The following is an 11,196-nucleotide window of genomic DNA, read 5'->3' on the forward strand; positions in this document are numbered from 1 at the left end:
TTTGCACAGCAGGAAGCCAAATTACACCATCACATGCACAAATAATCCTGACATTTTGAGAATTTGACATTGCACCATTGAGAGCTGCTTCCAGCAATACCTCCCACCTCACAGTGAGAGCATAACGGTGTCTTTCAACAAAGGCACTGATAGAATATCAGGCAGATCCTCAGCTGATGAACTTTGGCAAAGATCTCCCAGTTTAAAGTGAACAGCTGTGATCTTCCTCCCAAAAAAGGAGAAATTAAGGAAAAGTGCATTTTTTTGAGTGGGGGAAAGAAACATTTTTCTAAACTAGGAAGAGAAGTTACCACAGGATCTACTGTATCTTCACATTCCAGTGTCAGTATACTCCTTCTATGTGGGAACTTTTGTCCTAAAAACAGGCAGCACAAAATAAAAACAGGAGAAAGAAAAATAAATCTATCTGCAGTGATATGGTGTGAGAGTCAAATCCTCTGTTAGAGCATCATTTTCTGTCACTTGATTTGAATGCCTGAGGAGCATCAGTTTTGTAAAGGAAAGTATTTCATTCATTCTTAGTTAATTTGAATTTATTTACTTAAGTTTAATTGTTAGCCTGCATATGAGAGTCCAAGACCTGCATATAGATCACAGATTCCTTGGAGATGGGGAATAATCATCTGCCATGATTTTCACTCATCCATTTTTCCCTTCTTTGTCGATACAGTCCTCTCAACGTCTTTATTTCTAAATGACAACTTTAAAAAGTTACTGAAGAAACACACATCAAATATTAAAAAACAAATAACCATTAAAACAGTCACACTTTCACCTAACTCTTTGATTAGTGAGGGGAGCTGAATAGTGAGTGCATATTTCAGCAGTTTGTATAAATTGTTGCTGATAAACAGCCTGATTAACCATCCAACATATTCTGCTTATATCCAAAGCACTCCTATATATGTTATAAATTTTCTACAAACCAATTAAGATTGAACTTTCACTTAGGAAATGTAATAAAAAGAAGACAGATCTTTCCCAGCAAACTTGAACTGCACTTGCCAATTCAAGCCCAGCAAGATGCACATTCTATACTTGGAAATGAAGACATCATTAGTCTCTCTTTACTCCAGGATCTTGAGCTTCAGGAAGACATGCATATTTTCTGAAAACATCAACAAAAAAAGTTAGTAACATCACCTGGAATTCCATGAGGAAAGGCTGCAGAATTCCGCCCCCACCCCTCATTTTCTTCCCCCATAGAAGCTAGTTAAGCATAACCTTATTTGTAGTTTGTTCTTTCATACAGGAACATAATTAAGATCTGTTCTACAACCACATGCCTTAAGTAAAAAGCAGCTGCTCATATGATGTGCTCATTAAGTGCTGTATTCTGAAGGCATACAAAGATGCCAAGGTAATTAACAAGGCAGAAAAGCTTTGGGGACTTCACAATAGGAACTCAGTTGAGATTCATCTTTACATTTACAGGATAATAGTTAAAAGTCTATGAATGTAGATTTCATTTTAAAATCTTTTTGCTCTCAGGGTGACATTCCAGAATTGTTCTCTTTGAAAAGTTACAATTTATTTTCTACTCTTATAGTCCCTAGAAGTGATTTTTGGTACTTTCTCCTTTTCTTTAAGCTTCATAGCTTCTTGAAAACTTTCTGTAGAAAGATTTAAACATCTTTATGTTTGAAGTTTTCCCAGTTAGCAAGTCATTTTCATGTCAACCAGCACCTCCAAAAGTTTATCACCTTCTACCCCACTATTCAACTTCTTTGCTTTTCTATCCTTCAGCCCTAACTTTTCCAAATCCTTATACCACTACCTTGCATGGAACAAAACTCCTTCCCATTGTTATTTCACGAATACTATGTATTTCCTCCTTGGACAGCTAGGCAAGCATGAAGATAAACCAGCTGTGATAACAATCTATTTAGCTTCTTCTGTAATTGGTACTCAGAAAAAAAAAAAAAAAGAAGCTTCTTAATTTTTTTGTCTTATTTTTGGTTCACAGGACACACAAAGTCTTTTTCGGTAGCATTATTCAAAAGCTCGAGTAAAGGGATGTGAATCATGGGAGGAGAATTCAAAAACCACACCCACATTAAGGGGAAATAGATTTTTTACCACAGATGCAATTGCTTCTCCTTTAAAAGGCAAGAAAGAGGCTTTCTTATAGACCATTTAATTGGGTACATTTCACAGCTTTCCCAGTATCTATTTTTCATTGTGCCTGAAGCTAAATCCCTGGGGTACTCCCGTCTTTTCAGTAGCAGGTTCATCCTTCCCCATTTTTTTCTTATGAAACTCTCGGTTTTCATAACACAGTTGATGACTGAGTATGTGCATGAAAAGCACTAGAAGAGAAAACTTACAAACTAATCATGGTGCTGGCTGGAAGACGTCCTTTGTCTAATAATGCAAAAGCAAATATAAAATTAGTATTAAGCTAAAGTTTGGAACAAGATATCCTCGGGGTTTTTTCTTGCTTTGCACAGGCAGGAAAGTTTGGCTTTCCTTCAACCTGCAAAGTTTGCAGCAGACTAAACTGCCAGAGCATTTATAGGTCTGTGGGATACTAGACCTGTGTATTCCCAGGTTCAGAAGAAGACCTTCAATCAAGTCAATAGAGAAGGGCTCTACTGAGTATCCACCTAAAAAATTGGCCCTTTTTTTGTAGGTGATGGCACAGGCTTTATAAGGGAGAAACTGCTAAGTCTGAAATTAAGATTCTTTCTGGGATACAGAAGATATCTCTAGAATCAGCTCAAAATCAAATTAAGACCATACTAAAACATGACTCCTCCACAGTATTGCAATGCTCCTTAACTCTGTAATGTACCATGGTTTCTCTTACACACCCTTTCCAAACTATGTGGAACCTCTGATTTTTTGTGTGTGTGGCTGGGTTGAGGAGGGCTTCAAGCTGATGAAATGCTCAAGCCCAGTGCTGACCAGGATCCCTCCAGCTGATCCCTCTCTTCCTGAGGACTGCCAAAGGAGTACAGGTGGGTTTCATCTCATCTCTGACACAGTTGTTGCAGTCAGTTTCCTAAAATTGTGAAAGACAAAAGTGGACCTTGAAGTCCTTTTAAAATCTATGCGTATTCCTATTAGCAAGGAGCAAAAATAAACATCTTCCTTTCTCTGGACTGAGGCAGGGAGCACCACGTGGAGATGAAGGAATTTTAAAACAGACCTAAACTGCAGGATTTCTTCTATTTCCTTAGGGTGCCTGGTCCTGAAGGCCCTTCAAAGACTGAAACACAGTTCACAGATGCTGACTTTGCTAAGATTTTACCTGAGGAAAAAAATGAAAAGAAAAATAAAATACCTTACAGTTGTGTCTGCTATGCAGAGAAATAATAAATACCAGATATGGATTTTTCCTTCAAACAAATATAAGCAGACTGAAAAAGCATAAGCCTTGTTGTTATTTCTTATCAAAATTGGTCAGAATTATAAGACTCACAACACTAATAATAGTAATAATAATGATCCTGATGATGATAAATCAATGAGCATATGCATCATTTTAACAAAGACAGACAAAAAATACATCCGTGAACCTGAAAAATGTGAAACATGGGGAAAAAGAAAATAAATGGTCATGTCGCAAAGAACAACAAACGTAGGAGATAAGTCACCTGAGTGAACAGTGAAGTAGGGAAAAACAATTTTAAAAATAAATGGATTTCCAAGGGTAGAGAGGCATGAATGAATCAGCAGATGGAAGCAACAGCAATGGGGAGATGACCACTAAAATATCTAGTGGTCTTTTTGGAAATGTGAGAAGCTCAGCAATTTATGATAGTGTTTTCTCAATGCCTCATTGCAGTGCTTCTCTGATTTCCCCCAGCCACCCTGCAGAGCCCACGCAGCACCTGAGGAGCTGTCAGCAGCTCACAGTGACTGGATGCAGCCGAGGGCAGAAGGCACAGGTTTATGCTGTCAAACAGTGGGATGCAATGGCATCAGACATATCCAACACCCATTTCATAGACTGTACATACATATACATTAATGCATGGTGGTGGAGGTGGAGATGCAAACCTCCTAGAATGACAGCTCCTTGTCCAGAGTTCCTTCAGTCATAAGGCACTTTCCTACTAGTCTAATGCTCTAACATGGCTGGTAGAAATATCACTGAAATCATCCTATTTCAGCTATAAAGTCTAACTGTTCATATTCATCACTACACAGTTTGATCTTTACCTCAAGAATTCTCCTTCTTTATTACATATGAGGAACTTTCTCTGTCACAGTGTGTACTCCCCTGGGTCAACCACCTTTTGTCTCCAGTGGTCTCATAAAAAAAAAAAAGTGCCTTAAGCAAGCACACTTAGCAGAAATGTGTGAAGAATATAGGTGAATAATTAAAACCACTCCTTAGATCTTCATGATAATTTTTATGCAAATAACAGTGATTTGGTTTACACCATTTTTAAAAGATGCATTTGATTTTTATTTTTCTTTCAACAGTTCCTAGATAAAGCATAGAATTAGACTGCCCATTTTAACAGAGTAGATGCCCCAAGGCTTTTTGAATCTTCCTTCCCAGTCTCATACAAGCCTCATCTCCAAGAGTGGGAATCCAATTCTAATGCATCAGGATTTCTGCAGATGGTGCAAGCCGAGATGTTGGTTTTGACAAAGGGGCATCTCATTTCTAAAGGTAGGAAATAGACTGAAAATGCTCAAAATATCTCTCCAATGCAGCTAAATGTTCAGTAACAGATTTTTGTTTCTTCCAAGTTACAACAAAATCAATGATCTAGAGGGGGAAAGCTCACAAAACCATTACTATTTTTCAACCCTCCTTCACTGCCTTAATGCCTCGTCACTTTGATCATTCAGTTTCCAGCATTCTCTGTAGTCTGATGGATATTTAAGAGCAGAGAAGTCAGAAAAATTCTTATAATAAAACTGCTGATTGCCAAAGAAATACAATGTTCTGTCTGATGGGAGTCTAAGACATTTTTGCAGCAATAGCTCACCTACTTCCAACTATTTTTTCTCTGGCAGTGGGTAACTAGGCTTTCTTGAGGTTACTACCACTATAGTAACAACAGTCCTATTTCCTCTTATAGTACCATGCCTCATCTTTGCATGAGCAAAAGTATAATTTCTCACTTCTGTATGTCATTCCCTTTCATGAACACACAAATCCCACAATCTAAACGTGACAGACTTTTTACCTATTTCCTCAGAATATCCAGTGTTGGTGATTTAGTGCTTGGAAACACCTCTGGGAAGCTCTCTGCATACCTTCTTGGTAGGCTGGAACAATATCTGTGAGAAGAGACTTGCAAAGATAAATCAAAGTCTGAGATACTTCGCTAAACTAGTGCAATTTTTATAGCATTTAGATGATACTGCAGCACTGTTAACCAGAGTGTAAATGATTGAACAGGTGATGAACCCCTTAGAGAAAAAGCCATTAGGAGGTTTTAAATCCATAAAAAACCCCAGTAATATGCCTTATAAAGAGCAACAAGATGTCCTTTCCTTCACCTTCTAATACAGTCCTCATCAGATTATTCCTTGACAGTCTTCCCCAAGGCATTTTATTAACACATGCCAAACAACACCTATGTTGAATTTCAGTATGATTTACAAATGAGTATTTGAAGGAAAATGCTTATGATAGTCTCCATTTTCATCCATGTGAGGATCTCAGCCCACCAAGAGAATGCAGAACGTAGTTATCAGCAATTACATGTGACATACCTTTCACTTTCCAACCAGCTCTCCAAGTAGATTTAATTTCACCAATCTCACAAGTTATGTCTGCATAGGCAACAGTGGTTAGGATAGCCATTCACAAAGAATCCACTCCCTGTCCTCAGGCTGCTTCATATGGACAAGAGATTTCAAAGCAAGTTTTCTGTCTCTCCAGCACAATATCTGACTCAACAAGCTTATTAGATCTCCTCAGCTGTGCCCTTTGAAACTGTCCAACTTTGTTTAACTAATTAAATAACCACTGGAGCAATAACCTGGCTTTCTTCTCTCATGCTTGACTTCCCTAACCTCTTTCTTGTCCAATGAATGTTTAATTACTGAGGTAAACTGAAACGTGCAAGAGATGAGATGAGGAGAGCTTGCCCACAGCATGCATGATAGCCTGGCTGTTCAGGCAGTCTGCTGAACAAATGAGTGACATAGATTTAAGCATCTACTTCAAATCTTCTAAACTCAAATCTCATTACTATGAACCCAATTTTGAAAGTGGTCTACGGATAATTAGAAGGCACAGTGCACTTAGCTTGCGCTTTTGTAGCTTACTTAAGACTCTAAGATAATTGTTTTTACTTTCACCATCCCCTTCCATACCCTGAGATGCTCCTATGCAGTCCTCCAGGTGGCCATACACTATATTTGACTCCAAGCTCTATAGGGAAACTTTTAGAGTTTAGAAGACTGACTTCTTCATGTCTCCAAGAAAACTGAGAGCCTATTTTGCAGTCTACCTAGTATACAGCTACTAGTGCAAAAACTTCTGTCACCTGCTCTGTGAGTAATTAAAAAATTAATGTACTCAGTGGAGTAACTACTGAATGAAAACATAATCAGTGTAGGCCTACAACCTCTTAGGAAAAGACAATGCCCTTTAGAAAGAAACACAAATTTTAGATTGGAAAATGGCGTTTGATTTCTTCTCACTGACTCTACAGGTATTAGGGGCTATAGTCTTCCACTACAGGGACTCTTAGAAAAAAATTTGAACCATGATTCAAAACCCCATGCAGAAGAATGAAATCAAGCCTCACTCTTGGTCCTTAAATCTGAGACAGATTAAAATGTAAGGAACATTGTGAAACTCTGGGTCAATTTATACTAGACATTTTCTGTTAGCAGCTCCCCATGAGAAATGAACTCACCCTAGGACTCAAAGCAGGAGAGGTTAAGGGCTCAGCAGAGTACACACTAAAGGAAAAGATAGCTGTAGTTATGCCTGTAGTCTCTTGGCTTTAGTGAATATTATTTTGCATCGAAGAGTCCATGCAGTCTTTCCCAACACAAAGGTGGAATGTGCTGGCCTTGACCAGCCCTAACAAAGTATAAATTTTGTTAAAGTGTAATTAGGATCCCGTAATGCTGTAATCTCTTTAACAGCTCCTTCCAGGGATATTTTTTTCCCACATCCATCAAGTATTCAGAAACATCAGTATTGAAATGCCCTTGTTCAAAGACAGTAAATCCGCTGTCGAATTTTTCCTGTGCTGCTGCCCACCATGCAGGTGACCCTTGAATGAACACACTACTACTTTTGCGCTTCAAATTCTGCTTCTCTCCTCCTTTTGCAACAACTGCCTCCTCTCACTTCTTAGGTAAGTAACCAGCTGTCTGCAATTTAATTGGGACAGTGGGAACTGCTCTAGGACTTGACTACTTCAAGGAAGCAACCAACCAAGCAAGCAAAACCTCCCCTTAGTGACCTGCTGCGACTGCTGCTTTTTTTGACTTGAGGGTTTTGTTTGCTTGCTTTTCAGCCTGGTGTTTCTCAATAGTTTCTCTCCTATATGAATTCTGCTTGTGTGTACTTTATAGTCTGGGAAGCGAGCTGAGTTTTTCTTTTCTCCTAAGTCTAACAAGTGTTCTCTAAAATAATACAGGTCAAGGAAATAGAAGCATGTCTATTCTGAGGCTGAATTTGAGAAGCTTTAACCCAACCTGCCTGTCACAAGTGGAAACTATCACAGGTCATTCTAAAGGAACAGAAAACTGTATATCAGATAGATAGTCTCCTTGTCTGTTATCTCAGTTGTCAACTAGAAGGAAAAGGACCTAGGAGAAAGGTGACAGCAAAATAATGATATTTTTAATCTCTTGCTGGATTAGAAACAATCTTTTCTATGGAAAGAGAAATCTATTGTTAATGATAATTATTGTAAGGTTTAGAGCCACTGTTATCTTCTCTCAAAAATATCATGAGCCACACTTTGTTGCCTGCTGTCCTTTTGGGATCCCATTCAGCAAAACAGGAAAACAAAGTTCAGGATTGACTTCACGGTCAACAGGACTGTTCACATATTTATAGTGATGTACACTATTAAGAATTTTGCTGGAAAATGGTTAAACTACTTTTTTCTTATTCTTTAATGATGCTTATAGTGTGTCCCACTATTTCCTGTTGTTTATTTTCCAACGGTAACAGTTCTTCATCTCTGAGTTGCTAGTGTGCCCATTGTAGTGAAACAGAAGTAATGAATTAATTCATGTGGACATTCTTGTCTTTACCTGATGGAAGAGGCAATAATCCATGCAAGTAAATCAGTCTCCCTCTCTCAGTGAAATATTCTATTTCAATTTAGCATACTTTTTACACAATTTGTACACAAGTCATGTCCATACCAGGCTGGCAGATGAAATCCCACTACATTTACTTCTTCTCTTGTTACTGTGGGATGTCATATTCACTATAGAAGAGGACATGTTGCCACCCCATAATAATAGCAAACCTACTGTAAACTTAGCATTTCCAGAAACCTGTAAGCAGTGTACCCAGGCCAGAATAATAGGCAATTCCTTCAGTAGGTACCTTTTCCCAGCACTAAAAAAAGGAAAGCTGAAACACGTTCCTGGCAAAGGACAGGTCAGGAATTGGCTGCGCGAGTGAACCCACATCCTGAGACTCCCCCATGAGTATTTGCACACACTGAAACAGCTCTGACTGAATGTCACTGCCTGTGAAGGGTAGGCATTGTTTAGAAGTCATGCCTCCAAAACATTTGACTTCCTCCAAAGCCCTTGAAGCCCATGACATACAGCAGGCATGGCCATTGGGTAGCTATCCACTAGCTTGTTTCCCCTGAACAGTCCAAATACAGCTTTGATGCCTGGTTTCATCATCAACAGTAGCTGAATAATTAAAATCCCTATCTGCTAAACCAGTCAGGGACTGAATCCAAAGGCACTGAAGGGTCCTTTACTCCATTTCCCTATGCAGCCATTCCAGCACTTTCCCCTGACAACTGCAGGGAGCTCCCCTTGTCTATTACATGTTTTGTGGCTCTCATTATTGTGCAGCTTAGCAAACTGGGAACTAGGATGTCTCTGATCTGTTTTCCTCACAACTCTAGTATTGAACCCCTTCTCCTGGACATGAACATTCTCCCTTCCAGAATGCAGATTTCTGTCTGGGTTCTTGCAAAAACAGTGCCTGTCCCCTATGAACAAAATCTTTTCCTTCACTGAGGTTCTCTCTTTTTCCTTCTTGTCCTGAAGAATTTTCTTATTGAAACCTAGAGCAGAACAAGAGTATTCCAAAAGTCTAAAAACATACACATGCTGTGTTCCAGACCAGTGTACCTGTCATTCATGATTGTTGTTCAGGGATGGTGTAAAGCAACTGCTTGGAAAAGGGGAACAAGCCAAGTTCTGAAGAATGATTTGTATGAGTGTACCGAACAGTTTTATCCAAGTGTTCTGTGATCCTAAGCTAACACAGAAGGGACAAAAAGATGACAGCACTGCCATCTCCTCCAATGCTCATCCTCCAGGAGGATGGAAGAAACTGGAAAACTCCTCAGGGAACACATGTAATGGGGAAACAAGCTAGGTCAATATCTGACATACAGAAACTTCTCATATTTTGGGTGAGTATTGACATCCTTTACCTACATTTCTATATCTGTGTATGTCTGTGTTACAATCTCTGTAGTGCAAAGTATAGGACCATGATGGGCAAAAATGTAGCATTAGAATGAGGAAAAATAAGCCCTCTCATTCAAAACCTGTGTGAACACCCCACTGTGTATTACATATGAGTTTGGATGAAGAATGTAACGCATTCTGGGCTTAAAATCTTCAGAAATGTGTATTTGTGTATTGTGTGCTCATTCTTTCCGTACTTTGATCAGATGAAGTGCTGACAGATAATGGATTGCATCCTATGCAGGGCTGCAGAGAAAACAAAAAAGGGGGGGAAAAATATTTCCCCAGTTCTTCTAGCCACTAAACTAATATTATCTATGTCTTTATTGTGAAATTATTCTCTAATGATAACCTCTTCATATCTGTAAAACATAGCATTTATTTTCAGGAACAGCAAGTGGATGGTGAGTGATCAGGCAGTGTAGGTGGGGCAGTGCATTTGGTCATTATGTTCTCCAAGCATGAAACTGAGAAGCAACATTTTTCCTAGGAAGGAGACATTAAACCTTTCCTCATCTTTTAAAAATTCCAAACTTCATTTCAGCTTTGCCTAGAGCTTCTGATTATAATTTTTAATCTGTTTTGATGTAAGTTTCTCTGCAACTTCAACAGTAGATTTTTTAATTTGCTTATCATTAATTTACATCTCTCTGCTTTTGCATTTCTCAACTGTTTCCTAGTTTAAAATCTTAAACAAAATGAATGTGTTTAATAACCTTTCTGCAGTCTAATAATCAATTGGAATAAATCTTCATCAGTACTTTTTTTAACATTTTGAAGCCCTATCAAGAAATACCACATACACACAAATGAAACTAAAAACAAAGGAAATTAGAAAACCAAGATAATTTTTCTTACTGCTATCTTTTGGTTATTTGTTTTGGAATTATGTTGGGGGGTTTTTCCAAGTCTTTATCTTTGCTCTATAGGCAAATAGCTTTATGAAATTATGAGAAGTGGCCTTTTGACAGCTAAATGGGATAGAAGCAAAATTTCCATTTTATTCAAAACTGCCTTCACAAACCATGCAATTTTCCTTATCCAGCCAGTTTAAATTCCAAGCTTCTCTAGCAATATCATACTCCATCAAATCCAACAGGTTATTTCTATTAAAGTTTGGAGTCGAATGGACACTAAGTAGAATCTTGATTCTATTGTTAATATTTCATTCCAGTGTCAGAATAGAGTAGCTTGGAGAATTTAAGATGATAAAAATGATAGCATTTCTGAAACTGAGAAACTATTTGTTCGTGTAGTCAAATTCTTTAAATAAATAACATAGTATTTCTCCTGATGCCCTTAAATTAATTATATTTTCTCTGTAATTTCTTTTAATTATTTTTGCCACCATGGCCTTAAATATTGGGTACTGTTATATGTAATCTGTTCTTTAAAACACTTTTTTTGTATTCTAATATCTTGACCCACATTTTAAATTATCAATGCTGTTTGCTTACCCTTTCCTGTTGTCTTATTAAGACAAAACACACTTTACTGTTTAAACTCATCAAGAAAACATTGTATATTTAACATTTCCCTGGAATCAGTTGAACTTTAGAACTC

General features: G+C 38.0%; 1 long non-coding RNA gene across 2 annotated transcripts; it reads right to left on the bottom strand.

Annotated features, from left to right (window-relative positions):
- Positions 1–749: 749 nt before the first annotated feature.
- On the bottom strand, positions 750–5,857 carry LOC139675134 (uncharacterized). 2 transcript variants are annotated; one of them, XR_011698439.1, is made up of 5 exons: positions 5,704–5,857; positions 5,172–5,265; positions 3,173–3,274; positions 2,835–3,025; positions 750–1,129 (listed from the first exon to the last, which is right to left on the bottom strand). It is a non-coding gene; the product is annotated as an uncharacterized lncRNA (long non-coding RNA). The 2 variants fall into 2 exon arrangements; XR_011698438.1 differs by lacking the exon at positions 750–1,129 and having other exon boundaries at positions 2,257–3,025.
- Between the last annotated feature and the right edge of the window lie 5,339 nt (positions 5,858–11,196).

The sequence above is a fragment of the Pithys albifrons genome, chromosome 8 (assembly GCF_047495875.1).
Source record: "Pithys albifrons albifrons isolate INPA30051 chromosome 8, PitAlb_v1, whole genome shotgun sequence".
NCBI lineage: Eukaryota > Metazoa > Chordata > Aves > Passeriformes > Thamnophilidae > Pithys > Pithys albifrons.